Source organism: Triticum aestivum, chromosome 4A, assembly GCF_018294505.1.
Source record: "Triticum aestivum cultivar Chinese Spring chromosome 4A, IWGSC CS RefSeq v2.1, whole genome shotgun sequence".
Classification (NCBI taxonomy): Eukaryota; Viridiplantae; Streptophyta; class Magnoliopsida; order Poales; family Poaceae; genus Triticum; species Triticum aestivum.
The window spans coordinates 627,537,210-627,548,050 of record NC_057803.1 but is presented as its reverse complement, the minus strand read 5'-3'; positions in this window follow the sequence as shown (position 1 = coordinate 627,548,050).

Here is a 10,841-nt window from a genome sequence, read left to right as displayed (position 1 = left end):
TCACCATCGGAGCATGACCATAAAACATATCTCTCATATAAATAGAACAACCATTATTCTCGGATTTAAATGAGTAGCCATCTCGAATTAAACGAGATCCTGATACAATGTTCATGCTCAAAGCTGGCACTAAATAACAATTATTGAGGTTTAAAACTAATCCCGTAGGTAAATGTAGAGGCAGCGTGCCGACGGCGATCACATCGACCTTGGAACCATTCCCGACGCGCATCGTCACCTCGTCCTTCGCCAGTCTCCGCTTATTCCGCAGCTCCTGCTTTGAGTTACAAATGTGAGCAACCGCACCGGTATCAAATACCCAGGAGCTACTACGAGTACTGGTAAGGTACACATCAATTACATGTATATCACATATACCTTTAGTGTTGCCGGCCTTCTTGTCCGCTAAGTATTTGGGGCAGTTCCGCTTCCAGTGACCACTTCCCTTGCAATAAAAACACTCAGTCTCGGGCTTGGGTCCATTCTTTGGCTTCTTCCCGGCAGCTTGCTTACCGGGCGCGGCAACTCCCTTGCCATCCTTCTTGAAGTTCTTCTTACCCTTGCCTTTCTTGAACTTAGTGGTTTTATTCACCATCAACACTTGATGTTCCTTTTTGATTTCCACCTCTGCTGATTTCAGCATTGAATATACCTCAGGAATGGTCTTTTCCATCCCCTGCATATTGAAGTTCATCACAAAGCTCTTGTAGCTCGGTGGAAGCGACTGAAGGATTCTGTCAATGACCGCGTCATCCGGGAGATTAACTCCCAGCTGAGTCAAGCGGTTATGCAACCCAGACATTCTGAGTATGTGCTCACTGACAGAACTATTTTCCTCCATCTTACAGCTGAAGAACTTGTCGGAGACTTCATATCTCTCGACCCGGGCATGAGCTTGAAAAACCATTTTCAGCTCTTCGAACATCTCATATGCTCCGTGTCTCTCAAAACGCTTTTGGAGCCCCGGTTCTAAGCTGTAAAGCATGCCGCACTGAACGAGGGAGTAATCATCAGCACGTGACTGCCAAGCGTTCATAACGTCTTGGTTCTGTGGGACGGGTGCGTCACCTAGCGGTGCTTCTAGGACATAATCTTTCTTGGCAGCTATGAGGATGATCCTCAGGTTCCGGACCCAGTCCGTATAGTTGCTGCCATCGTCTTTCAGCTTGGTTTTCTCTAGGAACGCGTTGAAGTTGAGGACAACGTGGGCCATTTGATCTACAAGACATATTGTAAAGATTTTAGACTAAGTTCATGATAATTAAGTTCATCTAATCAAATTACTCAATGAACTCCCACTCAGATAGACATCCCTCCAGTCATCTAAGTGAAACATGATCCGAGTTAACTAGGCCGTGTCCGATCATCACGTGAGACGGACTAGCCAACATCGGTGAACATCTTCATGTTGATCGTATCTTCTATACGACTCATGCTCGACCTTTCGGTCTTCCGTGTTCCGAGGCCATGTCTGTACATGCTAGGCTCGTCAAGTCAACCTAAGTGTATTGCGTGTGTAAATCTGGCTTACACCCGTTGTATTCGAACGTTAGAATCTATCACACCCGATCATCACGTGGTGCTTCGAAACAACGAACCTTCGCAACGGTGCACAGTTAGGGGGAACACTTTCTTGAAATTATTACGAGGGATCATCTTATTTAAGCTACCGTCATTCTAAGCAAATAAGATGTAAAACATGATAAACATCACATGCAATCAAATAGTGACATGATATGGCCAATATCATTTGCTCCTTTTGATCTCCATCTTCGGGGCTCCATGATCATCGTTGTCACCGGCATGACACCATGATCTCCATCATCATGATCTCCATCATCGTGTCTTCTTGAAGTTGTCTCGTCATCTATTACTTCTACTACTATGGCTAACGCTTTAGCAATAAAGTAAAGTAATTACATGACGTTTATGTTGACACGCAGGTCATAAATAAATAAAGACAACTCCTATGGCTCCTGCCGGTTGTCATACTCATCGACATGCAAGTCGTGATTCCTATTACAAGAACATGATCATCTCATACATCACATATATCATTCATCACATCCTTTGGCCATATCACATCACAAAACACTTGCTGCAAAAACAAGTTAGACGTCCTCTAATTGTTGTTGCAAGTTTTTACGTGGCTGCTATCGGATTCTAGCAAGAACGTTTCTTACCTACGCCAAAACCACAACGTGAATTGCCAATTTCTATTTACCCTTCATAAGGACCCTGTTCATCGAATCCGATCCGACTAAAGTGGGAGAGACAGACACCCGCCAGCCACCTTATGCAACTAGTACATGTCAATCGGTGGAACCAGTCTCACGTAAGCGTACGTGTAAGGTCGGTCCGGGCCGCTTCATCCCACGATGCCGCCGAATCAAGATAAGACTAGTAACGGCAAGCAAATTGACAATATTGACGCCCACAACTGCTTTGTGTTCTACTCATGCATAGTAACTACGCATAGACCTAGCTCATGATGCCACTGTTGGGGAATGTAGCAGAATTTTAAAATTTTCTATGCATCACCAAGATCAATCTATGGAGTCATCTAGCAACGAGGGAGAGAGGAGTGCATCTACGTACCCTTGTAGATCACGAGCAGAAGTGTTCAAGAGAACGGGGTTGATGGAGTCGTACTCGTCGTGATCCAAATCACGGAAGATCCTGGCGCCGAACGGACGGCACCTCCGTATTCAACACACGTACGGAGCGAGGACGTCTCCCGCGCCTGGATCCAGCAAGGAGGAGGGAGAGGTTGAGGAAGAGGGCTCCAACAGCAGCACGACGGCGTGGTGGTGATGAAGCTCCAGTACTCCGGCAGGGCTTCGCCAAGCTCTTATGGAGGACGAGAGGTGTTGGGGAGGGGAGGGGCTACGCCTTGGATGTTGTATGCAGCCCTCCCCTTGCCCCTCTATTTATAGGGGAAGGAGGAAGGGGGCCGGGCCCCTCTAGATGAGATCTAGAGAGGGGGCGGCAGCCAAGGGGAGGGGGCGGCGGCCAAGGGGAGGGGGCTTGCCCCCCCAAGCAAGGGGGCGCCCCCTTTAGGGTTTCCCCCCAAACCCTAGGCGCATGGGCCCAAGAGGGGGATGCGGCCAGCCCATGTAGGGCTGGTCCCCTTTCCTCTACAGCCCATTAGGCCCTCCGAGAGAGGTGGCCCCTCCTGGTGGACCCCCGGAACCCCTCCGGTGGCCCTGGTACAATACCGATATGCCCCCGAACCGTTCCGGTGACTGTATGAAAACTTCCTATATATAAATCTTCACCTCCGGACCATTCTGGAACTCCTCGTGACGTCCGGGATCTCATCCGGGACTCCGAACAACATTCGGTAATCACATACAAGTCTTCCTAACAATCCTAGCGTCACCGAACCTTAAGTGTGTAGACCCTACGGGTTCGGGAGACATGTAGACATGACCGAGATGACTCTCCGGTCAATAACCAACAGCAGGATCTGGATACCCATGTTGTCTCCCACATGCTCCACGATGATCTCATCGGATGAACCACGATGTTGAGGATTCAATCAATCCGTATACAATTCCCTTTGTCAATCGATATGTTACTTGCCCGAGACTCGATCGTCGGTATCCCAATACCTTGTTCAGTATCATTATCGGCAAGTCACCTTACTCGTACCGTAATGCATGATCCCGTGATCAACCACTTTATCACATTGAGCTCATTATGATGATGCATTACCGAGTGGGCCCAGAGATACCTCTCCGTCATACGGAGTGACAAATCCCAGTCTCGATTCATGCCAACCCAACAGACACTTTTGGAGATACCTGTAATGTACCTTTATAGTCACCCAGTTACGTTGTGACGTTTGGCACACCCAAGGCACTCCTATGGTGTCTGGGAGTTACACAATCTCATGGTCTATGGAAATGATACTTGACATTCAGAAAATCTACAACAAATGAACTCCATGATCTTTGAGCTATGCTTAGGATTGGGTCATGTCCATCACATCATTCTCCTAATGATGTGATCCCGTTATCAATGACATCTAATGTCCATAGTCAGGAAACCATGACTATCCTTTGATCAACGAGCTAGTCAACTAGAGGCTCACTAGGGACGTGTTGTGGTCTATGTATTCACACATGTATTACGGTTTCTGGATAACACATATAGCATGAACAATAGACAATTATCATGAACAAAGAAATATAATAATAACCATTTTATTATTGCCTCTAGGGCATATTTCCAACAACTTCCGCATGTACCTTTTATTCACCATTATATGCATCGATATGACTTAAGTTTTGGCCAAGCTGGGTTGCCTGGCTCCTGTGCTTACCCCTACGTTCCCGATTGTTTAGCTAGGTGGTAAAGGGAGCACCTCTGCGATTGTTACTGCCGGGTCAGCCGGACGTGTACCTCAGACTGGGTGAAGCCGAAAGCTAGCGTTCTTAAGGGAATATTCGGTCGGTGAACTAAAGATGATCTTTTTTTATCTATACGCCCCCAGATGTTTTTCCTGCGTTCCTTTTCGCAGCATGAACATGCACCTTAGGGCATGCCTCCCAGGGAAAGGAACCCCTAACGGAACTATTCTCCCTGGAAGATGTTTCTTACTAACCATGTAATATAACATACCTAGTTGGGCACTTGTCTGTTCACGCCCTAATGACCCCTATGCCTGGTCTCCATGCATTCCCCGGTTCCTAAATAACCGCATGGGAATTCGGACACACTCTGGACCGTCAGGTCCCGAGGCTGAAGCGAAAAGGTCGGCTATGACAAATGATCTACAATCCGGCTAGAAGGCATTATAAATGTCAATTAAATTACATAGTCATTTCGACTGGTTGTATTCCTCTTCAATACCATCTAACAGGCTGTCTAATTTACAGTCCTGCTGGGAATACTTTGCGGCCAACTCTACTTGGCCGTATACTAAGCTTATAGGGATCTCCTTCCCATCGGGCCCTACAGGACCAACCTCGGCCATGTGGTTGGGGTCAGCCTTTGTGTACCGCGTCTTCCCATGGCCCAGGCCTCCCTAGCGCCTTGACAGCAGGCTGATATCTTCCACAATCGGAAGCGCTGCCGTGCTCCCTTTAGCTTCTCCGCAAGCTCTCCAAGACCTTCGGGAATGGATATGGATGGCCATAGGGCCTGGGCGACGCCTCGCATCGCCTGCCGAACTCGATCGAGCAGTTGTGAGAGCTCGGGAAAAAGGTCACCCGTAGAACCGGGCATCTCCTCTGCAGGACGACCTGTTAGCACACCTACAGACATTGCTCCGTTAGTCGACTTCCCCGCCGAACTTTCTTTCAAAAGGTTCGTTCAAGCACTTACTAAATATGTCGCGCTGAAGCCGCTGATTCTCCTTCACGGAGTCTGACAGCTGGGCACGGACATCTTTCAGCTTGACGCCCAACCTGGTGTTGGCATCTTGGAGAACGTTCTTCTCTCCCATCACCTTTAATAGTACCCTCTCACCAGCCTTTAGCTGGCGTAGGAGGTGTTGCCTTTTCGGATTCAATCAGGCGCCATCTGCAATTTCATTTGTCAGATTCACACCAAAGCCATGCTTCGCAAAATACTTATCTTTCGAAGTGTATATTACCAGAGGGGGTCTCCTTAGGCTCCCCTGCCGCGGCTAGTGCGGCCTCCAGTTGGGCTTTGCACTCTTCCAGCTCCTTGGACAATAGGGAATTCTTTTCTGTAAGAACCTGCATATCAAATGATCCTTAAATCAGTTATTCTAACTGTTTCAAGTCTCAGGGGCTACTGCTATATACATATTTACCAAAATTTTCTTACCCGTATGTCTTTTACATATTGCTCCGTGGCTCTGGCTAGACCATTTTGAGCGGCACGGAGGTGCGCATCTCCCGAGTTGAAGGCATCTAACGCCCCTTGGGAGAAATAAGCGTCGCGAAGAATTGTCCGGCGACGCCTGTGGTTCATGGCACTCTCCACCTCAGAGTTGGTGGAAGATGATACGTATCCAACGTATCTATGATTTTTGATTGCTCCATGCTACTTTATCTATTGTTTTGGACTATATTGGGCTTTATTTTCCACTTTTATATTATTTTTGGGACTAACCTATTAACCGAAGGCCCAGCCCAGAATTGCTGTTTTTGCCTATTTCAGTATTTCGAGGAAACATAATATCAAACGGAGTCCAAATGGAATGAAACCTTCGGGAACGTGATCTTCTCACCGAACGTGGTCCAGGAGACTTGGACCCTACTCCAAGAAGTTTCCGGGGAGGTCACGAGGGTGGAGGGCGCCCCCCCTGGGCGCGCCCCCCTACCTTGTGGGCCCCTCGGAGCTCCACCGACGTGCTCCTTCCTCCTATATATACCTACGTACCCCCATTAGACCAGAGGGAGCCAAAAAAACCTAATTCCACCGCCGCAACTTCCTGTATCCACGAGATCCCATCTTGGGGCCTGTTCCGGAGCTCCGCCGGAGAGGGCATCCATCACGGAGGGCTTCTACATCAACACCATAGCCCTTCCGATGAAGTGTGAGTAGTTTACTTCAGACCTTCGGGTCCACGGCTAGTAGCTAGATGGCTTCTTCTCTCTTTTGGATCCCAATACAATGTTCTCCCCCTCTCTCGTGGAGATCTATTCGATGTAATCTTCTTTTTGTGGTGTGTTTGTTGAGACCGATGAATTGTGGGTTTATGATCCAACTTATCTATGAATAATATTTGAATCTTCTCTGAATTCTTTTATGTATGATTGAGTTATCTTTGCAAGTCTCTTCGAATTATCTGTTTGGTTTGGCCGACTAGATTGGTAGTTCCTGCAATGGGAGAAGTGCTTAGCTTTGGGTTCAATCTTGCGGTGTCCTTACTCAGTGACAGAAAGAGTTGCAAGGCACGTATTGTATTGTTGCCATCGAGGATAACAAGATGGGGTATTTATTATATTGCATGAATTTATTCCTCTACATCATGTTATCTTGCTTAAGGCGTTACTCTGTATTTAACTTAATACTCTAGATGCATGCTGGATAGCGGTCGATGAGTGGAGTAATAGTAGTAGATGCAGGGAGGAGTCGGTCTACTTGTCACGGACGTGATGCCTATATACATGATCATACCTAGATAACCTCATAACTATGCTCAATTCTATCAATTGCTCAACAGTAATTTGTTCACCCTCCGTAGAATATCTATGCTCTTGAGAGAAGCCACAAGTGAAACCTATGGCCCCCGGGTCTATTCTCATCATATCAATCTCCATTACTTTATTTTACTTGTTTTGCTTTTACTTTTTACTTTGCATCTTTATACCAAAAATACCAAAAATATTATCTCTATCAGATCTCACTCTCGTAAGTGACCGTGAAGGGATTGACAGCCCCTAAGCATTCGTTGCAAGTTGCTGCCGTTTTGTGCAGGTACGAGGGACTTGCGCGTGACCTCCTACTGGATTGATACCTCGGTTCTCAAAAACTGAGGGAAATACTTACGCTACTGTGCTGCATCACCCCCTCCTCTTCGGGGAAAACCAACGCTAGCTCGAGACGTAGCAAGAAGGATTTCTAGCACCGGTGCCGGGGAGGCCTACGCCAAGTCAAGTCAAGATTTACTCTCCCGTCAACGAGCCATTTCTGGCGCCGTTGCCGGGGAGGCCTACACCAAGTGAAGTCAAGATTTACTCTCCCCTCAACGAGCCATTTCTGGCGCCGTTGCCGGGGAAGCCTATGCAAAAGTCAACATACCAAGTATCCATCACAATCTCTATCTCTCGCATTACATTATTTGCCATTTGCCTCTCGTTTTCCTCTCCCCCCCACTTCACCCTTGCCGTTTTATTCGCCCTTCTCTTTTTCCCCTTGCCTTTTGTTTGCTCGTGTGTTAGTTTGCTTACCTATTGCTATGTCGAATTCCTTATCTTCTCCGTTATCTCCCGAGAATGAAGTGCTAAATTTTAAACAAAGGGAGGGAGAAAATCTAAAAGATGCTTGGTATAGAATTTGCAATGCTCAAAATAGATCTACCAGAAAGCAATCTACTTCAGTCCTTCTTCACAATTTTTATGTAGGTGCTAATCCTTGGTATAGATATATCCTTGATACCATTACCGGAGGGAATTTTTTGGGTAGCCATACTTTTGATTCCTATAATGTCTTAATAGATTTATTTGGCTCACCTCCCCTTTTGGTTAATGGAACTGTGTTAACCTTGGAGCATGTTATGCAAAGGCTTGAAATTATTGAAAACAAAGTTGCTACCATTGAATCCATTGAAAATCTAGATAAAAAGATTCATAATAAAATTACTCAATATGGATCTAAGGTAGGAATGACTTTGAAAAATATTAAGGAGAAGGAACCCATGGTTAATGAAAAAATAAATCTAGACTCTACTCGAATCGATAAACTTGAGGGTATCATTACCAACTTGGGAACTGCTTTTTCTTCCGTAAAAAGTGCTCCTAGTCCTCCCACTAAAATTGCCAAGTTTATGTATGTTCCTAAAAATAAGGGTGAATCATCTAGTAAGGAAAATGCGGATCTTAAATCTATAAGTATTCACCCCGATCTTTTTACAATCATTAAGGAACCATTTGCCACGAATGAATTTTTCGATCTTATGCCTAAAAGTTTGATAATCACTAGAAAGAAAGAAAATTCTAAAGGATATGGATGCCTCATTGAAGAATTTCCTACCAAAGATGGCAATACCTAGATTTATCCTTGCTTTTATGCCTAGCTAGGGGCGTTAAACGATAGCGCTTGTTGGGAGGCAACCCAATTTTATTTTGTGTTTTTTGTTTTTGGTTCTGTTTAGGAATAAATAATCCATCTAGATTCTGTTTAGATGTGGTTTTATCTTTTAATTAGTGTTTGTGCCAAGTTAAACCTATTAGATCTTCTTGGAAGATAGTTATTTGATCTTGCTGTAATTTCCAGAATCTTTGCGCTCAGTGCCCGAATTGTCAAAAATCACCAGAACGTGATAAAATAGTGATTCCAATTGCTGCTGATCAATAAACAAATTTCCCAGGTCTTCTAATTTTGGTAGCATTTTTTGGGTTCCAGAAGTTTGCGTTAGTAACAGATTACTACAGACTGTTCTGTTTTTGACAGATTCTGTTTTGTGTGTGTTGTTTGCTTATTTTGATGAATCTATGGCTAGTAAAATAGTTTATAAACCATAGAGAAGTTGAAATACAGTAGGTTTAACACCAATACAAATAAATAACAAGTTCACTACAGTACCTTAAAGTAGTCTTTTGTTTTCTTTCTCTAACGGAGCTCACGAGATTTCTATTGAGTTTTGTGTTGTGAAGTTTTCAAGTTTTGGGTGAATTCTTTTGATGGATTATGGAACAAGGAGTGGCAAGAGCCTAAGCTTGGGGATGCCCATGGAACCCCCAAGATAATCCAAGGACACCAAAAAGTCAAAGCTTGGGGATGCCCCGGAAGGCATCCCCTCTTTCGTCCACTTCCATCGGTAATTTACTTGGAGCTATATTTTTATTCACCACATGATATGTGTTTTGCTTGGAGCGTCTTGTATTATTTGTGTCTTTGCTTTTTAGTCTACCACAATCATCCTTGCTGTACACACCTTTTGAGAGAGCCATGTATGAATTGAAATTTGTTAGAATACTCCATGTGCTTCACTTATATCTTTTGAGCTTGATAGTTTACTCTATGTGCTTCACTTATATCTTTTTGAGCGTGATAATTTTTGCTCTAGTGCTTCACTTAGATCTTTTAGAGAACGGTGGTGGATTGTTTTAAAGAAACTTGATCTCTCATACTTCACTTAGATTATTTTGAGAGTCGTTAATAGCATGGTAATTTGCTTAATGTTAATATACTTGGTATTCAAGATATGTGAAACTTTCTTTTTAGTGGGTTGAATACTAAGATAAGTTTGATGCTTGATAATTGTTTTGAGATATGGAGGTGATAATATCATAGTCGTGCTAGTTCAGTAGTTGTGAATTTGAGAAATACTTGTGTTGAAGTTAGCAAGTCCCGTAGCATGCACGTATGGTTAAAGTTGTGTAACAAATTTGAAGCATGAAGTGTACCTGGCTTGTGCATCCTTATGAGTGGCGGTCGGGGACGAGCGATGGTCTTTTCCTACCAATCTATCCCCCTAGGAGCATGCGCGTAGTACTTGATTTTTTATGACTTCTAAATTTTTGCAATAAGTATATGAGTTCTTTTGACTAATGTTGAGTCCATGGATTATATGCACTTTTATCTTTCCGCCATTTGCTAGCCTCTTTGGTACCGTGCATTGCCCTTTCTCACATTGAGAGTTGGTGCAAACTTCGCCGGTGCATCCAAACCCCGTGATATGATACGCTCTTTCAGACATAAACTTCCCTATATCTTCCTCAAAACAGCCACCATACCTACCTATCATGGCATTTCGATAGCCATTCCGAGATATATTGCCATGCAACTTCCATCATCATCATCATCATCATCATGACATGCTTTACTTTTGTCATATTGCCATTGCATGATCTTGTAGTTGACATCGTATTTGTGGCAAAGCCACCATGCATTATTTTTCATACATGTCACTCTTGATTCATTGCACCATCCCGGTACACCGCCGGAGGCATTCATATAGAGTCATATCTTGTTCTAGTATCGAGTTGTAATCATTATGCTGTAATCAATAGAAGTGTGATGATCATCATTATTAGAGCATTGCCCAATCAAAAAAAAAGAGAAAGGCCAAAAAGAAAAAAAGAAAGGCCCAAAAAAAAAGAAGGAGAAAATAAAAAGGGCAATGCTACTATCTCTTTTTCCACACTTGTGCTTCAAAGTAGCACCTTGTTCTTCATGTAGTGAGTCTCATATATTGT